Raw genomic sequence first — 20,395 nt, 5'->3', positions numbered from 1 at the left:
CCTAGGGTGTGGTACTTTTAGAGAAAAGCCCAACTCTTTAGGTCTCTGATAATTTCAAAAAGGTGTTCAGAATACGGGCATTGAAGTAATGTCTTGTAATTCTCAAGTTCTGCAATTTTCCCTCAAGAAGGGCTGGGCTTAATTAACCAAACTGAATCTTTGGTGATGAGACAAATTCTAAAACAAAAACCAGTAGGATTTAGAAAGCAAATAAACCTATTTTATAATAAAACAAAATAGCTCAGACCAAAGGTGGAGCTTATCACGAGCAGCCCGGATGGAGCTAACAATAGTACGTTAGCAACGTGAAGAAAGGATGACAACAAAATCTGAAGGATCCACTTTCAGGATTCCTCACTCACATGGCTGGCTAATCAGTGCTGGCCATTGTCTGGAGGCTCAGCTCGACTGCGGGCTGGGAGGCTTGGTTCTCTCCACAGGAGTCTCTCCGCAGCCTGCTTGGGATTCTTCAGAACAGAGGGGCTGGGTTCCAGAAGTGGTGTTCCAAGAGAGCTGGGAGGAAGTGCATGGCGTTTTGATGCTCTAACCTCAGAAGTCACATAGCTCCACTTCTACCATACTCTCTACTTAAGACAGTGACAGGTTCACCCAGGCTCAAGGGGAGGGGACAGAGACCCTGCCACTCCATGGGAGAAATGTCAAGTCACACTGTAAGAAGAGCACGTGGACGGGAGATGTTGTTGTAGCCATCTTGGGAAAACACAGACTACCACGGTAGGAAAAGCAAGTTCACGGTAGGAAAAGGGGAACTGTTCCAATCACCTAATCAGCCTGAGACCAATCTACCAACTATTAGCTCTTATAATACCTGGGAAAGCCCCAGGAGGTGAACTTCCACCCTCCTGCCCATTTACATTATGAGCTGTCCAGAAGTCACTGGGTTCATAAAACTTTATGAAATCAAGAGTCAAGTACTAATTTCTAGGCACCACCACTTTCAATAAACACCTCGTAGTCATTTCACCTTTACTAAGAATGAGGTGGTCTTGGGAAAATTGCTTTCTCCTCTATCCCGTTCACCGAGAGGAAGAGCCATCCCAAACCCAGGTTGTCATGGCAGCGGGCTTCCATCTCAATACCTTCCTCTCACAGTACCTGGGGCCTGGGGAGGCAGGCAGTGCATGCCGGGAGCTGGCCTTTGGACAGACATCGCCTCTTCTACTGTCAGGGAGACATACGTTATTACTGTGGTAAATAACCGTAAGCCAAGTTGTCCTAGCCTGTGGGTGCAAATGAGGTCACGTGGACAACAATAAATCAGATTTCATTGATTAACGCCCTCATTCGGTGTCGGATCTGGTGGGTTTGCGGGGGTTATCTCATCTGTGTTTACCAGTCGTCAATTGCCTGGTTATCTTTTGCTCCAGGCCCTCCTGGTTGATGTTTCCTGCCTGTGAAAGCATCCAAAAGTAGGCATCTCCTCACTGTTACTGGTGCCAGCAAGGGTCCTGGCATCTGTACTCAGGGCCAAGGCAGAACTGGGGACTCAGCAGCCCTCATGGAGCAAGGACGTGCTGGGTATGGGGCAGAGATGGAGAGAGGGTTTCCTGCCCCACCTCCACCCCACCAGCTCCCAGCTCCAGGCCTCACTTTGTTATCTGGGTACCTGAGTAGCATCACTTGAGCCCTGGTGTCTCACAGAGCCCCTTGTGACAACAGTCTCTTCAAGCGCTGCAAACAACCTGTCTCTCCACAGGGCTCAGACGAAAATTCAGGGAAACCAACTCCTTAAAAAATAGATGCCAGTGGGCTGCCTGCCCCACCAAGTCATTTGACATTTCCAGACATGCCTGATTCCCAGCCGAGAAGACAGATTAGGTTCAAATTCGAATCCCTGCTATATTCCTAATGTGCACAGAGCACCACAGTGAGTTCTCCTGAATCGACTCTGAGAGGTACGTAGGACAGACCTTATTATGGTTTCCATCTCTCATAGGAAGAAATTAATTCTTTGTGGAAATAAACAAGGAGCCTGAAGTGAAACAATAATTAAGATTCGGATGGAGCCTAGGAGTGGGGGTCTTTGAACAGCAAATCTGGAACTCTCCTTGGAGTCACTTCATGGTGACAGGTCACTAAGCTTGGCCTGGGTGCTTGAGGCAGTTAGATGCATTTTCCTCTCTGTGCTCACAGCACACTGGTCTGTTGTTGCATGTGTCATGTTTTATGGCACCACTTTAAATGTCATTCTTCCCAGGCTTCCCTGGTGGCGCAGTGGCTAAGAATCTGCCTGCCAATGCAGGGGACACGGGTTCGAGCCCTGGTCCGGGAAGATCCCACATGCCGCGGAGCAACTAAGCCCGTGCGCCACAACTACTGAGCCTGCGCTCTAGAGCCCGTGCTCCGCAATGAGAGAAGCCGCCGCTCGCGGCAACCAGAGAAAAGCCCACACGCAGAGAGGAAGACCCAATGCAGCCAAAAAGAAAATAAATAAATTTATAAATGTCATTCTTCCCCACTAAATGCCTCTCTGCCAGCAGAGTAACTGGCACGGAAGAGGCGCTTGATAAACATATAAGGTGGAATGCATACCAATTGCTTAATATTTCTGAAGTGGAGGTGGCCCCCCCCCCCCCAACCCCAGAGTGGGTTTGGAAGTGTGGGACAGTTTTGCTTGTCACAATATTGGGGAGTGATGCTTCTAGCCTTGATCGACCAGGGCCAGGGCATATGGCACATTCTGCCTTCTGCCAGAGAGTCCTACACCGGCAGTGCTCTGCCCGCATGCCATTAGCTCCTCCTTTGAAAATAAGAACAAGGAAGTTCGAATGCAGGGACGTCCTGAGGCCTCTCATGGCTTCGGGCTTCGCCGAGGAACACCTTGCGACCTTCTCTTTGAGTTTCAGAGTTGAATAGGGGCTGTGCTATATACCCATCTCATGTTATGATTTAATGAGATAACGTATGTCAAGAGCCTAATAGAGTGCTTGGCCTGTGGCAGGCAGACAAGTGATTTGAGCTCCTTTCCAGTGTGCTTTTGGGTAACGAGAACACTTACTTATATGTACTTCAATGTATTGGTCTGGTCTATGGTTTGACTCAACAGAAAGGGGTTTTGTAGGCAGGTCTTGTGTCCCAGAATCTGGTCTTGTGACATACAGAAAACACGGCGGGAAGCACATCGCTGAATTGGAATGGGGATTCATTGAAATAAATACGTAAAGTTTTGGAAGATCAGTGCCTGGCACTTAGCAGTATCTTGAGAAATGGTTGACTTGATGAGCAGACAGCAGAGGTCCAAGAATCAGTGCTCTTGCTTAGATATTAAGGCAGCATTGATCAAACCATATTCTCTCTCCTTAGCAAAATCGAGTGAGATTTCTTCCCCTCATCCTCTGTTTCCTGCAAACTGAACAGATTTCCTACAGAGGACACACTTCTTGACTTCCCTTTCTATTCCCACCACAGCAGGTAAGGGATGCTTGGGGCAAAAACACATATGATTCACTTGCTTCATTGAGTCCCTTTGTATTCTTCCAATTCCCACTGGTGAATGTATTTACTTTCCACCTGCTTCTTATTAGAAAAAAATATGTCATAGCAACATTAAAAAATGTTGATAAAAATAGAAAAACCATAATCCTACCCTATCACAACTCTTGTAAAAATTGCCTTCCAATGTTTTTCTGTAAGAATATTTTATAAAATTGCTATTCTAATGCACATGATTTTTGCAGTAGATTTTGATTTCTACTATGTCAATTTATATTATATATTTTCCATGTGTATATGTAAGCTGCATAATTATAATGTTTAATGACAGCAAAATTTTCCATAGCTTAATACACCATCCCATCCTATTGGATACTGAGGTTGTTCTCACCAGGCAGTGTTGCACTAAGTACTTACAGTTTTTCAGTGTTGCTAAAATATTTCATAGAATAAATTCCTGGTATTTTAGATAGAGTCAAAGCAGTGTCAACACTACGACTCTTGTTCTGTATTTCCGTATTACATCCCAAAAAGGTTGCACCAATTTACAATGCCTTTAGAAGTATATAAGAATCTAATTTCATTGCAGCCTTGGACTGTATCATTTAAAAAAAAATTTAGTAGGTGTAAAGTGATACTAATGATACTTGATTTGCTTTATTTGATTATTATCAAGTATGATTAATTTTCCATACATTTTGTTTTCTCTTTATATTTCCTCTTTTGTGACTATTCACATGACCAACCTTCCCCCAAACACAGTCAAGTATAGCAGAATAAAAAGTATACTGGGTTAGCTGTGGAACTGCTAACTCCATGGTTTTTTAACTTAACTTCTTTCTGCTCAATACATCTCATCTTTCTCTGAAGGGGACTGGCTTATCTCTGATTCTTTCCAGCTTGAAATTTAAATGACTCTAAGCATTCTAAATGAAACAGACCAAACCCAACTCTGTGTAACATCATAAGTGTTGTATCTGTAATTAGCATAGGTAAATACCTGGAATTTAACACTGGGTGTCTGGAATTCTTAAAAGATTCCAGGGAGGGACTTCCCTGGTGGCACAGTGGTTAAGAATCCACCTGCCAATGCAGGGGACACGGGTTTGAGCCCTGGTCCGGGAAGATCCCACGTGCCAGAGCAACTAAGCCTGTGTGCCACAACTACTGAGCCCTGTGCTCTAGAGCCCACGAGCCACAACTATTGAGCCCGTGTGCCACAACTACTGAAGCCCGTGCACCTAGAGCCCGTGCTCTACAACAAGAGAAGCCACCACAATGAGAAGCCCGTGCACCACAACGAAGAGTAGCCCCCGCTCGCCGCAACTAGAGAAAGCCCACGCGCAGCAACGAAGACCCAATGCAGCCATAAATAAATAAACAAAAGATTCCATGGAATCTCATAATTTCTGAGCAGCATGTGAAGATAAATAGGTGATTCTTCATTTATTCATTTACTCATTTATTCAACAGCTGTTTAGAGAGGACCTAGAATACTCTAGGCTCGTTAATAGATGCTTGGCATATAAAGATGAAGAGGATGTAGTCCCAGGGGACCTATGATCAAGCGGAGGAGGGAATTACAATGATAAGGGCTGAATGGGGAGGGCAGCATGGGGAGTGTCCATTTAAGAAGGCTTCACAGAAGACAGGACATTTGAGCCTGGACTTGAAAGGTGAAGAGGAGTTTACCAAAAGAGGGATGGAGAAATTGGGGTGGAGAGGAAACCCTAGGCATAGAGGGAATAGGATGTAAAAGGCTTGAAGTTGAGCAATGATAACTTGATACTGAGAAGCTAAGCTTCTGGAATATATGGTGTGTTAGGCAGAAACAGAGCTGGGCAGATAAATTGGGGTTAGATTTTATGCCAAGCCAAGGAGTCTGGTTTTTATCTTCTGGGAAGCTTGCGTACAGAAGGGAGACAGGGGAGGTTTATAAGCAAGGGAGTGACATGACCAGAGCTGTTCTTCTTAATTTTTAAGATCACTTCTAGGAAATTCCCAAGAACCGTTAATGTTTACTCATCTCAAAGTTAGGGTTAATTGTATGAACTTGGGGAGTCTATGTTTTGAGGTTTTGCAGTTAACACGCTGTTGACCGCTCTCCCTCTATTTGCCTATGACTATCTGATGTCTGAAACGTTGGGAAGCATAGAATAAACTTATTTTTAAACAGTATGTTAGCTGTATTTTTAAGGAATATGCACAATGTTTTCCTTCAAACTCCAGACATCTTTTCAGGTGGAGCACCTCTACATTTAAAGCAATAGGGTTCAACTGTGGATTTGAAAAAAGTATAACAAATACAGTGTCCCAGCTTGGATAATAAATGATATGGTCCCCTTACCTAGTCTGGGGCATCACAGGTCTGTGGCAGAGGGAAAGAAAACACGGTGGAGCTGGAGGATGGCTCTTACAGCTTCTGCTCAGATGCAGCACGTGTTACTTCTGTTCATATTTCATCAGTCAAAGCCAGCCACAAGCTTGCTGAGTCCTGACTTCAATATGCTTCCTCCTGAGAAAGACACTGAAAGTCACTCGGACAGCCACCTAAATACGGATAGACTGTACGCTGATGCAACGCATACATCGGTATCAACATCTAGATAAAGATTGCAATTATTAAGAAAGGTCTTAATTAGTGTTCGAACAATGAAATCGGGACCAGTCATTTTCCATTTGCTCTTGGCTACATCGCATCAATTTGCTGGCCCTGCTCTGTGTTTCAGAGTGCTGATCCTTGTAAAATATGTCCCTCGGGCTTCCTTGGTTTTGCTTAGGTTTGTTCAGTAGTAGGGTCTGGCTGGAGACTGGAGGATGTGAGGAGGGGAGAAGCGAGGGTATTTCTCCCGTCTCTTTCTCTGCTTCTGGCAGCATCCCTGGCCACTGCTGTGTCCCCTCCGGAGCTCCAGCAACCACCAGGCCACTCTTCCTGTTGGTCCCAGATGCCTATGGGCAGCCGCCACTTGTGGGCTCCCGTCTTTGTCCATCCAACCCCTGGGACGAGAGTGGCTTCTTACCGTTCCCAATTTCCAGTTGCCTCACTCTTTGCTCCTTTGTCTTTTTAAACACCTTCTGTCATATTAAATCCCCTCTGTTGAATGAACCCTCCACTGGCGTGGGTTCTATTTGCCCAATTGGATGCTGTATAGTACAGGCTCCCTTTGGTTCTGCATATTATTTACCCTTCTCAAGCTTGTCTAGTAGGTAGAAACTTAAGTAATGTTTACTTGAAAAGTAAATTTAACAGGGCTAGCTGTAGATGTAGTTAATATGGTTAAACTCCTTTAAACCTCATATCCCAAGGCTAGACCCACAGTGGTTTTCCTTGGTTGTTGTTCTAGGCTCAACATCTGCAACGATATAGGTGTGTGGCACCAGTGAATATCTTAACATTTAAAAAATAAATAAATAGTTTAAAATACTTACAGGTTATTATCCCCTTTAAAAATATAGTAGGGCATAACAAGGGCAGGGAATTCATCTGAGAGCAAACAAGCAAATGATTGGCCCAGGTTCCATCCCTCAAAAAACAAGATAAACGTGTGTGTGTGTATGTGATATTAAGCTATATATTTGCATGTAGATATTGGCACTTACCTTACCATGCAGATATATATACATGCATACACATGGCATTTATAAGTTCATATACATAGATATACATACAAGTGCAGATGATTTAACTATTTTTAAAGGACTATGGTCCTTTAGTAGTCTTTAAAGTGTTTATTTAAATATAATGATCAAAGCCAAAGGATGATTCATTTAAAAGCTCCTATGTTGTGTATCGAATTTCTATTGATTGTTTTGATACAATAATGGAAGCAAATTTTAAATTTGGAATGGAGTAGATAGAGACACTGAAGGAAAAAGACTCGATGGCATCCAGACAGAAGAATTTTTTGCCAATAAGAAGGGAGTGAATGGGCAAGTGACAGCCTTGGAGACAGTGGAGTCACATGACGTTCCCCCTGAATTAACTAAGGGATTTGGCTTCAAGGTCTATGGGGGAGAGGAGCGGGAAGGGTTGGTTTCTAGGGAACAGTTTGCTCCTGCTGCCTCAGTCTGCTCCTGGTCTAAGTCACCAGCAGGCACGGCTGCTGCTGGGGAGGTGTGGGTGATGGTCCAAAGGGACACCTGAGGGGCTTCTCTCCGGGGATTGTCAGCACTGGGCAGGCCAGGATCACATGAAGGAGAGCGGCAGCCGTTAGGGTTTTCTGAGTCAAAATGATGGCAGGTTCCTTTGAGGGACATGTGCTAAGGCAGAATCTAGCGGCATCGGGTCCCTGATGCGTCTTCCTGTGGACTTCAGAGATAGACTGGCCTGAATTCAAATCCCAGCTCAGCAACCTACCAGCTACATGAGCTTGAGCACATTATGCAATTTCTTGAGCCACAATCTCTGCCTTCATAAAAATGGACAGGAATATGTATATAAAATGTCTGGTTCATAAAAAGCACTCAGTGATGCATTATTTTTTATTATTGATAATAATAACTGTTATTCGTATTGCCGTGTTTGTAGAATGCTTGCAACCACTTGGGAATATAATTATACACCCCTGCTTTTCTGCAGTGGTAGAGGAATACTTCAATCCCATTTTCTCACGATACCGACTAAGAAATGGAAGCCCAAAGAAGGTAAATAACTTGCCCCAATTTACTCCTTACTTGCTCAGCTAGAGAAAAGTAAACACAGAACTGTAGCCCATTCCATGGCCCTTTCTTCTAAACCAAGATCAACAAACATTCCAACTGGGTGTACCTCTCCCTGCTCACCCCCTTTACAGTGACTTTCCCAACAATGGTATCAAAATCCATGAAGAATGGCATCACATCAGCACCAAATCTCTTTCCTTTCCCTCATTAGAGTCTAACTCCCTGCCTCTTTCCATCTCTTGTTTTCATACCAGTGCTTAATTCTTTTTCTCCCCTGAATCTTATTATCCACTCACCCTTCATTAAATTCTCTGATATACTGTGCCTATTAGTTTATTTTTTAAGTCACTCAACAAACATGTACTGAGCACTTCTGACACTGGAGAATAATTGCTTAAGGAAATACCAGGGGCTCAAAACCTATGAAGGAAATGAATTTGTAAACAGAAATTGCAGTACCCGTGCTCAAGAAGGGGACAGAAGACCATGGGGGCCCCATGAACCTCCCACCAGCAGGAGGCAGTATAGCAAGATGGTCAATGGCACAGGCTCTGGAGTTGGAGGCACTGGATTTGAATCTCAGCTCCCTCCATCCATGTGTGCCCTTAGGGTAACTGTCTAGACTCAGAGGAGGACGTGTATTTTCCTCCTTTGTAAAGTAGGAATAATCATAGTATCTGCCTCAGAGGGAGTGCGGGGAGGAACAAAAACTTTTAAGAATTAAATACTTAAAAATATTTACAAGCTGTCATCTCCCTTTAAATATATAGCTGATCAGAATAAGGACAGGAGATCCACCTGAGAGTACATAGTAAGCATTCCATCAAAGTGCTTTCTTGTTTCCATAAGAAGGAGAGTAAACAGAGATTTGAATCGTCATTGAATAGCCAGGGTTTAGGTTATTTATGAAAAAGGATCAGGATCTCTCCTCTTTCTGCAGCCAGAGCAAAAATTTCATAGTTCTGCTCCAAACCCAAATGATTATTGCGATCAAGAGAGGCTGAAGAACTGACCCTGAGGGTGGTTGATGATCGACTCTGTATGGAGGGTGGCCTGCCAGAGCTGATGGGCGAAGCTTGTTCAAATCCTGCATCTTACAACCTGTGTGGTCCAGCTGTGGGCTGAACAAAGAGTGGCATGTGTGATGTGAGAGCTTTGAATAGAGCCTGAGACTGCATGTTTCTCTGTGTGGGAAAATGGTTTACTCAGTGAATACTTGATTTCTTTCTAGCATCCTTTCCTACTAAGGAGCATAGGGCTGAAACCATGAGGATATTTCCCTGCCTTGCTGGCTCTATTTCTTGGGCAAGATGAGCTTATCATTTTCTATTCAGCTCCCAGCTAAGAGAGAAGTTCCACAGGCAAAAGCAAAAACACACTGACAAAAAAAATCACGATAGCCGGAAAAAAACACGAATGTCCTCTGCCCTGCTCCAGTGTTTGAAAAAACGAACTTTCTGGAAAAGAGACATTGGATTAATTCTTCAACAGGCTGGCACACTTGCGGGTTTCAGCTAAGGGGAATCTGTAAACTCTGTTAATCTGTATGTATTCTATGGTCGTGTGTGTGTGTGTGTGTGTGTGTGTGTGTGTGTGTGTGTGTGTGTGTGTGTCGGTGGGGGACTGGTTTAAAGGCAATTGCTGTAGCTCAGACAGGGTGGGAACTCATTTTTGTTTGGAATCAAATGTATTCAGAGCTGGATCAAATGAAAAACTTTATTCAGCATTTTCTGAAAGAAGCCATGCAAGGTCTCCTGTCTCAGCATCTAGGACCACAAATGCCACTGAAGTCACATAGGCTGTGTACACGCACACATATATGTAATTTTTAATATTCCCCCCATGACCAGAATGGATTTGTTCCATTCAGTGGGAAGCCACAACATTTATTACATCTCTTTCTCAAATAAACCTCAGAGCTAGCATTTCATCTTTCCTCATGTAATCATCATAAGGTAGAAAATGAAATTTTCCAAACCTAAAAGCATGTTGCTAAGAGCTCCAGGGCACTGCATGTCACTTCTTACTTTGATGTGTTCGTGGAAGGGGGTGGAGGATGGCAAAAAAACATGAGAAAGGAAAGAAAAGAGAAAGATGCCCTGCATCTTCCTTGGGATTTTCAGAAAGCTTTTTTTTTTTTTTTTTTTTTTAACTCTTTATGTAGTGACAAGATGGAGCTGATTAAAAGAAGACAAGGAAAGTCTTGGTGCCAGACCACTTCATTCCAGAAAGGCATGTAAGAACTCCTGTCAGAATCAGGGATGATTTCACAGCCCCTCTTGCATATTAATGAACTACAAGTAACCTCAGTTTAGTGGTGCAGATGCAACATTTCAGGAACCGTGCCAGGATTCAGCGATAAATGCCAGCTCCAGGGGAAATACATTTCATGATAGAATTAGGAGATCAGCCATCTGAGACGTCCACAGAAATCACCCCCTACCCTTCGAAATGCAAGGCGGTTTCTGGGGAGCAGGGCGCTGGTGGCGTGCTGGATGTGGGGTAGACGGGGTTATTTATCTGAATCTGGTTCCTGTACATTCGTTCCATCTTCAACTCTTCTGATGCTGCCTATGTCCTCAAACAACAAATCAATCCACCAGCCTCAAGGTCAAGTTCAGGTGAACTGATTAATTTTGCTGCCTATTTTTCTGGTGTGATTTTTAAAAAACTGCTTAAACCTCGAATCCTCTTGCTTTAGAAGCAAAGCATCTCTTTTCACCAAGCTCATCCTCCTGCCACTGCCTGTCAGGCGCTTTTCCTTCACGACTTCCTACAACCTGTGGTTTGCAGACAGAAGACACACTCCCAGCAATTCTATTCTCTCCCAGCGTTCCTCCAGAATTTGCTGGATTCTCAACCCCTTGCTCACTCATTCCCCTTTGCCCCGTACGCAGAGTACAACCGTCACTTCGTCTGTGCTCACCATCTGTTTCTAAAATTCCTCTGATACAGAAATCACATGACAGTTTGAGGTGCAGCCATCTCAATATTGCAAGGTTTCGCTTGGCAGGGTTTGGAAGCGATGGCTGCTGTATGGCTCTGCCTTATGAAACTGACCAGCTAACGTGGTGTGATAGCTAGCTAGCCCTCTAGAAGGACCTTCAAAAGCAGCCGCCGACTCTCTCAGATGTTTTTGTGAGACTGAAAATAGAGAATAAAGCTGCAGCCTTCATTTTCAGCTGAGACCCAGGCTCGACTGCAGCCAAGAAGAGAAAAAACATGGATGGAACTGTGCTCTGTGCTGTCGCGTAAGGAAAGAGCATCGCCAGGTTTGACTCTGTTGCTCTCTAGGTCAATCCTTGCCACCACAGTGCCGCATATGAAAACACTGAGATTCAGCAGCTTAACACAATTATTCTTTCTTGCCCAGAGGCCCAGATGAGCTGGGGGTCGGCTGACCTTGCCTGGGCCTCCTCCCTGGGTTGGCCTCCAAGCTGCGGATTATGTCCAGGTCTGCTCCACGTGTCTGTCTTCCTCTTGGACCAGGGGACTACCTCTACTAGGTTTATGTTCGTATGGTGATGGCAGAGTGCAAGGGGATAGATCCAACTGTGCTTGGGTCATATCTGCTAACATTCCATTGGTCAAAGCAAGTCATGTGACCAAACTCGAAATCAAGGGCAAGGAAGGATAGTCACATGCTTAAGCCCAGGTTCAATGGGGATCAGAAAGTAGGCTTCTCCCATGGAGATAGGGAAGGGGTAAAAATAATTAAGTAATAGCTTATGATCTACCACACTTACTGTGGTGGACAGATGGGTGCCCTTCCAAGTACCCATTTCTTCTTTTGGTAATGACTTTGATTTTCATACTGATATCTAATTTCTTAGTGGTTACACCTTTTGGAGAAACTGAGGCTCAGTCAGGTTCTACAGATTAGGTCTGCAGATCAGGCTTACGTTACCAGCATAATCTTTCCCCTGTCCACAATTATAGGTTTAACAATAAACTCATGATCCAATATGGACCATTTAGAATGGAGGATATATTTGCTAGGAGCTCCTGGAAAACAGGCTTTCTTCTTATGCTGTGGGAACTACTAGAAGATATGCTGTCGGCAGCGTGGTTACAGGCGGGCTTTTTGCAACTGCTGGGCTGTGATGATGAAGCTGGCACACAGAGGAGGATGTACGTGAGATAATTGCAGGAAAAGCAATCCATCCCCTAATCAATCCTAACCTGAAGCTCACACAATTTCAGGGTTTTTTAGTTAAGTCAGCTAATACATTACCTGATTATTTATTGAGTTTTCAAATCACTTGCAATTACACTACTTCAGTGAATTCACTCTCTGGGTGACTTTGGGATACTGGGTGTGTGTGTGTGTGTGTGTGTGTGCGTGTGGGTGCACATGCGTGTGCGTGTGGGTGCACATGCGTGTGCGTCTGGCTTGTATGGTGTGATATTAATTCCTCTGGGCCTCGGGTTCCTGATCCACAATATGGAAATAATTGTTGTATACAATAATGTGATAGTGTATGTCAAGGCCCTCGTACACAGCAGGTAGAGCCATCTGCACATTTCTGCAGGTTGTTCCCCAGATAAGAGAACGAGGGGGCACTGAAGACAGAATCAATTCACCAAGCCCTGTGCCTATGGAGCTACCTCCAGCAAGAGAGGATGTCTTTTTCTAACTTTCCCCAAATCCATGGATTAGCAGAGGCCCTGATAGAAGACATTTAACAAACATCAGTTCCTTATTTCCCCATCTGTAGTCATTACTTCTTTTGATAGTTAGAAAATAACAACTGAATTTTCTGTTGTTCAGCAATAGGATTCTTAAGGAATGTTGTAAAATTTTTATTGTTTCTGTCTTAAAAAGCAGTTGATTTCACCCCTATTCTGTGGTCACTTCTTTTCCCTATTCCTTTCCTGAAGCTCATTTCTTTTCCCCCTCTGTTACTTATTTCCTATCTTCTTCTGCTTTTCCACTAGCCTCCCCCTTCTGGCCCCTTCCTTTCTTTCTTCTCCCCAGCCTCTGCCTGTTTTTGCCTCCCTCTCTTACTCTAGGAAATGACTTCTGAGGACATGGCCTCTGCAACCTCAGGGTCTCTTCATGTCAGAGCTGATAGGCACTCTCCAAGAGCAATGCCTGGAGTGAGACATATCTGAACACTAATCCTGTTTCTATGACTTTGGACATACTAAGCTCTCTGGGCCTTGCTTTTCCCCTCGGTAGAATTGGTCTAATTCAGGGCCGGTGTGGAGGACTCAATGAAATAATGGATGTCAAACTTCTGAGCCTACATAATCAATCAATAAGCTGTAGCTTCTTCTCCTTCTAGCTTCGCCAGTTAAGGTCATAGCTGTACATGCCAAGCCTGGAGTAGCCACCAAACATTCAGCATACAGCAGTCGCCTCTGACTTAAATAGAACAGCTGCTGATGCCATTATTTTCCTGCCTTAGCTTTCTTCCCTATAAACAAGTCTTCACCTAATTGTTTGAAGAGCTGAAACATCTCTTGTCCAAACATGGACAGAGAACATAGGGGTGAACACTCCAGTTCATGGCTACTGAGAGAATTCTGGGAACGCTTCCCGCATGCCCTCAGGCAGATGGTTGGCCCACATATATTTCAACAACACAAATTAATGTAAAACATATTCATGTATGTATTAATTAATGCTAATGTATTCACAAGAGATTTGGATAACGGGCAGTCCATTTTGACACCTCCCTCCTAATCCATTCGCCCTAAAGAGACTAAATCTTGCTTAATTTTTGGCTCAAACAAGTAGATCTCCTGTGATTTGGGGCGTTTGTTCTCTTCACACTCCCTATGGCCACCTGCTGGCTATCTAAGAATTACTCTAATTGGTAAAAAAGCCTTCCATACTGTAATTAGATGAGAGGAGAGATGGGGTCTGTGCAAATACTAGACTAAATTAGCACCTGAGTATGAATGAATATGTGTCTCAGAGAAATATGATAAAAATAGGTATAAGAGTAAATTAGTAGTATTTGAAGAAGAGGCTGAAAATGAAGGAGTAGTCACTTGGGATGGGAGGGGGGCCCAGAAAGGGAAGGGGAATCCAGGGGTGAAAAAGGCAAGCACGAAGACGTTAGAAAATTGCCCAGAGTCAGATCTTTGTATCTTGAAACAGAAGCTGTGTTCTGAGGAATTTTTTTTTCATGGGGTAGCATGACACAATTTAGGCAAGGTTGAATTTTAAGGGTGATTTTGTCACCGCTGTTTTTTAAAACTGAGTTGCCTTCAGTAGAGGAGGATTTTCCTTAGGGAATTATTTAATGGTAAAGCTTGAATATAGAGTTTAGAGACTAATAAAGTCTCTGCCTTCCAAAAGTTTACAGTCAAATTTGGATAACTATGGAACGAGATAAGACAAATATCAAAGGCAAATGTATGTAACATCCTGCTTTCTTTTGGCCCTCCCCTTCTGCTGGCCTCATCTCTGAGGGATACGCAGGTCTTTGGGAACTGGGTTGTCACAGCTTCTGTTACTGGGAGGTATACAGTTAAATAGGAAGCCCATCCTGAACCTGGAGGAGTCAACACTCTGCTTTCTTCCTCCCTACTGTCATTTTGTCATTTCTCTGTTCAGACTGGAAGATTTTCACTCTAGAAACAAAATGCATAACCCACGATGAAAGACAAATCATTAATACAGGGGATGAAGAAGAATATAGGCCAAATCTGGAATGGATACCAATGAGAAAAGCAAAATAATCCCTTCCATTTTCCTGTGCTGGGCAGTTTTCAAAGCCCTTTCAGAAGCATCATCACAACCACCCTGTGGAGGCTTCAAGGTGAGTGGTAGAGTCCAGGTTGACATTCAGATGGGTTTCTGCTTCTGTAAAGTAAGGAGCTTTGAGAAAGTGGTTATTGTGACAGCACCTCCACGATGGTCTCCGTATCACCCACCTCCCAGTATTCATGCCCTTGGGTAATTCCTCCCCTTGAATATGGGCAGGATCTAGTGACTCTTAAAGACTAGACCGTGGCAGAAGTGATGGGATATAACTTATGAGATTAGGTCATAAAAAGACTATGGCTTCTGTCTTAGGAACTCTCTCTCTCATCCTCTCTCCCTCTTGGATATTTTCACTCTGGGGAAAGAAAGCAGACCTTTTAGTGAAGAACTGATGTCTCTGGTCAAGAGCCAGAGAGGATGGGAGGCTGGGCAATATCCATGTGAGAGAGCTTGGAGGCAGATCTCCCCCCCAGGTGAGCCTGAGGTGACTGCATCCTGTGATACCCTGAGCCAGAGGCATGAGCCAGAGGCATTCACCTGAGCTACTCCAGGATTCTTGACCCACAGAAACTGTGAGATAATAAACATTTGTGGTTCTCAGTTGCTGAGCCTTGTGGTAATTTGTTACGCAGCTATGTATAACTAATATAATTGCCTTTTGTCTTTATAAACTATGCTTTATTTTTTTTTTGCTTATTATTAAATCCTGAGATATGCTTATTATTAAAACAGAAAAATAAAGATATGCTTATTATTAAAACAGAAAAATAAAGAAAACCAAAAATACTCAGGAGTGGTAACCAAGAGTTTATCAATACTCTCCACAGAGTAGCCAGAGTGAACCATTTAAAATGTGAATCATATCAATCAATCCCCTGTCCAAAACCATCCAATGGCATCCCATTCCATTGGAATATAATCTAAGGTTCCTACAGTGGCCTCCAAGGCCAATATGACGCCCCTGCTATCCCTCTGATCACATGGTGTTGCTCTTTCCCTCATTGACTGAGCTCTAGCAAGCCTGGCCTCTTGATACATATCAAGTCTGTCCTGCATACTCTTGCTTTGTTTTGTTGGGTTTTTTTTTTTTGACAATTAGAAATTGTATATATTTAAGGTATACAATGTGATTTTTTGATATACATATACATTGTGAAATGCTTACCAAATCAAACTAATTAACATATACACCACCTCCCGTAGTTACCGTGTGTGTGTGTGTGTGTGTGTGTGTGTGTGTGTGTGTGTGTGGTGAGAACACCTGAGATCTACTGTCTTAGCAAATTTCAAGTATACAATATATTATTATTAACCGTAGTCACCATGCTCTATATTAGATCTCCAGAACTGATTCACCTTGTAACTAAAAGTTTATGCCCTCTGGTCAATATGTCTCCTTTTCCCCCATTCCCCCCAGCCTCTGACAACTACCATTCTACTCTCTGTTACTATGAGTTTGTTTTAGATTTCACATATAAGTAAGATCATATGATATTTCTCTTTCTGTGGCTTATTTCACTTAGCATAATGTCCTCCAGGTTCAAATATCCATGTTGTTGCAAATAGCTGATAAGGGGTTAATATCCCAGATATATAAGAAATTCATACAACTCAATAGCAAAAAACCCACAAAAAACAAATAACCCAAATAACTAGATTAAAAAAATGGGCAAAGGACTTGTATAGACATTTTTTCAAAGAGGACATACAAATGGTTAACAGTATATGAAAAGATGCTCAACATCACTAATTATCAGGGAAACACAAATCAAGATCATAATGAGATAATAATTGTTGGTGAGGATGTAGAGAAAAGGGAACCCTTGTGCACTATTGGTGGAAATGTAAATTGGTGCAGGCACTATGAAAAACAGTATGGACGATCCTCAAAAAATTAAAAGTAGAACTACAATATGATCCAGCAATCTCACTTCTAGGTATATATCCAAGGGAAATAAAATCACTATCTCAAAGAGATATCTGTGCTCTCTTGTTTATTGTAGCATTATTCACAGTAGATGAGATATGCAAGCAACCATACATGTAAATGAATAGACAAAATGTGATATATACTGGGTGTGTTTACTTTATTCTTGTATTTGTGTTTTTTAGAAACGTGAATAATCAATAAGTGGCTTAAGTTTTGCAATAATAGCATTTGATACTCTTATTTTATATCTATCTATCTATCTATGTATCTATCTATCTACATATATATAAACATATATATATAATATATATATATAATTAAGCCTTAAAAAAGAAGGAACTCCTTCCTTTTGCCACATGTCTCAAGTGCTCTTGCTCCAGGGTCATGTGCTTACTGTTTTCTTTGCTGAACTGTTCTTCCCCCAGATGGTCGCATGGCCTACCTCCTCATCACATTCATCTCTCACATGTGGCCTCCTTAGGTCCCTGTTTAAATCTTACTTCACAGAGACACTTTCCCTGGATACCCCGTCTAAAATAGCTCCCTTCACCTACTCTCTTCATGCTTTACCCCTCCTCATAGCATTCTGTCATGTTATTTCCTGTTACTTTTTGTGTTATTGTCTGTCTCTCTCCCACTACAGTGTTGGTTCTCTAGATGCAGGGATTTTGTTTTGTTCACTGCTGTTTCGTCAGTCCAATAAATATTTGTTGAATGAAATTTATGAATGCTATATTGATTGTATTTCCTTTCATTCTTTACTCTCTCTTTTTCTCCCTCTACAAAGGTTTTCAGATTTTTAGATAGTTTAGTTCTACAAGCAGAAAATAAAACATATTTTAGAAAGATAAAACTACAGTTTTCAGATTTTTAGAATTCTTAGAACACAATTTCTATATAGTATTTTATCACAGGGACAGAAATTCCTGAACACATAGGGATGGCATAAAAAACCCAGCTAAGCTTTCTGAGCTTCAGTGCCCTCATCTTGAATACGGAGATGCCTCAAACACATGAAATAAGACAGGGAACTCACTTTGCACAGGGGCACACAGTGAGAAATCAATAAATGGGAAAGAAACAGGGATCTCATATCAGGAGTTTCAGGGAGTATTGTAAATAACAAAGATATTTATTGTAGGTTTCTTTGGAAGAGTGTTTACAAAAAGAAACACACATGGCAAAGTTCTTTGCCCATTCATCTCCTCATATCTTCTGTTCCCCCTTTTGGTCCCATATAGTCCCCTCACTGGTATAATATTTTTTCTCCTTCCTTTCTTTCAATGTAAATCAAGCTATTTCCTCCACAACTCTAGATGTAGGGCTCACACCCTCAACTCAGTAATTCATTCTGGTGAAAAATATTTGAGGACTGGGGAGGGAGAACAGGAAGGAAAGACTTTAGCAGAATTTTCCTGGGATTCAGGCAGGGTTTTTGAAGTAGGAGACAGAAAAAGACACTGAAAACACACATGTTAGTATATATATATATTTTTCTATCATACATACATTATAATGTATTTAACTATTCCTAATTATTAGACACTCAGTTTCAGAGCTTTTGCTATTCTAAATATTGCTGTGCTGAACATCTTTGTATGTTCCTTATTTTTCTAGGATGCTGTATTAGTTGGGGTTCAGAAAGGAAAAAGAAGGCACACTTAAATGGGGCAACCGAGGACTATTTAAAAATGTGTGAGCAGCATTAAAGCATCAAGAGCTGGTGAACAGCTGGGAGCTGTCACCACCCCAGGTCCAAAGGGGCAAAAAGAGGGAGCAGTAACTGGAACTGAGAGACAGAAGTGGAGCTGAAGCTGTGGAGGTGGCTGGAGTTGTAGGAGATGGCCTCCCAAGATGAGCTGTGGCCTGCACTAGAGGAATTCAGCCACTCCTAACATGTGGCCTTGCCAGGGAACTATATTCTCCCACCTTTCTCTCTTCCCATTCTCTGATCTCCTACTGGAGATTTCCATTGGCTGAATCCAAGTAGAAGTCAGAACACTAGGGAGCCCATGATGCAGAAAGGAAGAAGGGTGGAGGATAGATCTGGAGGACCTAGTGGAGAATATCCATGAGAGAAGGACCTCTAGAACTGCAATTTCTAGGTCAAAGGGTAAATTAGGTTTAACATGTTTAACATATATTGCCTTAGATTTTTAAAAAAATACAATCTTACTTTCTATTATAGAGGCTTCTATATGTTCACCAAAATCTATTTCCTAGTCCCTCTGGAACAAAAAATAGCCTATGTTTCCCAGCCTGCCTTGCAGGTAGGTGTAGCCATGTGACTGACTTCTGGTCAAGAGGTTATAGATGGACGTGATAGATGCCCCTTCCAGATCTAAATCATAAAAACTTCCCATGGGCAATCCTTCAGCCTCCTTTTCCTTCTTGTCCATTTAAATAAAAAGATAACCATGGTGACCTTGGCTATCATCTGTTGAAGATGGTAGAGCTACAATATGGCAGATGCCTGGGTCTTGCTGTTTAGAGGAGGGCTACTGGAGACACATGCACTGAGACCTTAGTGAGCCTAAACTTGTATGTTGCTATGTCACTGTAGCAGACACTTCTGCTACCATATGCCACAGTCTTGCATCTCCTTGGCCCACCTGTGATTTCTACTGCTGCTGAGGTAAAGAGTTCTATAAAAACTCGGACAGGCTTTGTGTTGATTGTATCCCACCTCAAATATACACTGAGCATCTTTCTATATTTTGTCCAGGGGACTTCTCTGCCCCTGCAGGAATCTACTTGGCCTGCATGCAAGCAAATGCATCATGGATAAGCAAGAGTATTAACATCCCCAGGAGCAACCCTCAAACAATGCGGACAGGAGTGGGTCAATAAATGCTCCAGTTTCCACCCTTCAGAAAGACAGTTCTAGGAGGCATTCAGTACACAATTCCTGCAGAACTGAGCCCACAGCAGTGGCCTTGATAACACATTTCATAGTGTGCTTTCCTTCTTCCCTGTCTCTCCTTATTCCTTCATTTTTGTCTCCTGGGATCACTTTCCAAATAAACTACCAGGACTCAGGTCCTTGATGCCTTTTGCTTTTGAAAGAACCCAAATTAAGACAGACATTGATAGTTCTGTGTTTATCTATTATAACTCCTAGAATTATTGTAAGAAATAACGTAAGTAGTATCATTAAGCAGGATGCTGTCATAATAACATTTAAAACATGGGCATTGATATAGAGGTCAGGGAAGAGCAGTGAGGAAACTGATACTGGAGGCTGGAAAAAAAAGACATATTATGCAGTGACAAAACACTTGGTAAAACTGTTGTCTGTGATGACTTGGAAGAACACACTATGTGTTACTGAGACTGTAGCTTGAAGGGAAGTGGTTGTCAGAAATCAGTGTAATGGAATATGTTGGCTTTTATTTTCTACTTTTAGCAAATTATCACCAAAAAAAGATAACCATGGGTGAATGGATAAACAAAATATGGTATACATATACACAATGGAATATTATTCAGCCTTAAAAAGGAAGGAAATTATGGTACATGTTACAACAGGGATGGACCTTGAAGACATTATACTAAGTGAAATAAGCCAGTTACAAAAAGACCAAATATGTAAAAAAGGATTCCACATAGATGAGATACCTACAGTTGTCAAA

The sequence above is a fragment of the Eschrichtius robustus genome, chromosome 10, assembly GCF_028021215.1.
Source record: "Eschrichtius robustus isolate mEscRob2 chromosome 10, mEscRob2.pri, whole genome shotgun sequence".
NCBI lineage: Eukaryota > Metazoa > Chordata > Mammalia > Artiodactyla > Eschrichtiidae > Eschrichtius > Eschrichtius robustus.
Note: the sequence above shows the minus strand (reverse complement) of the source record.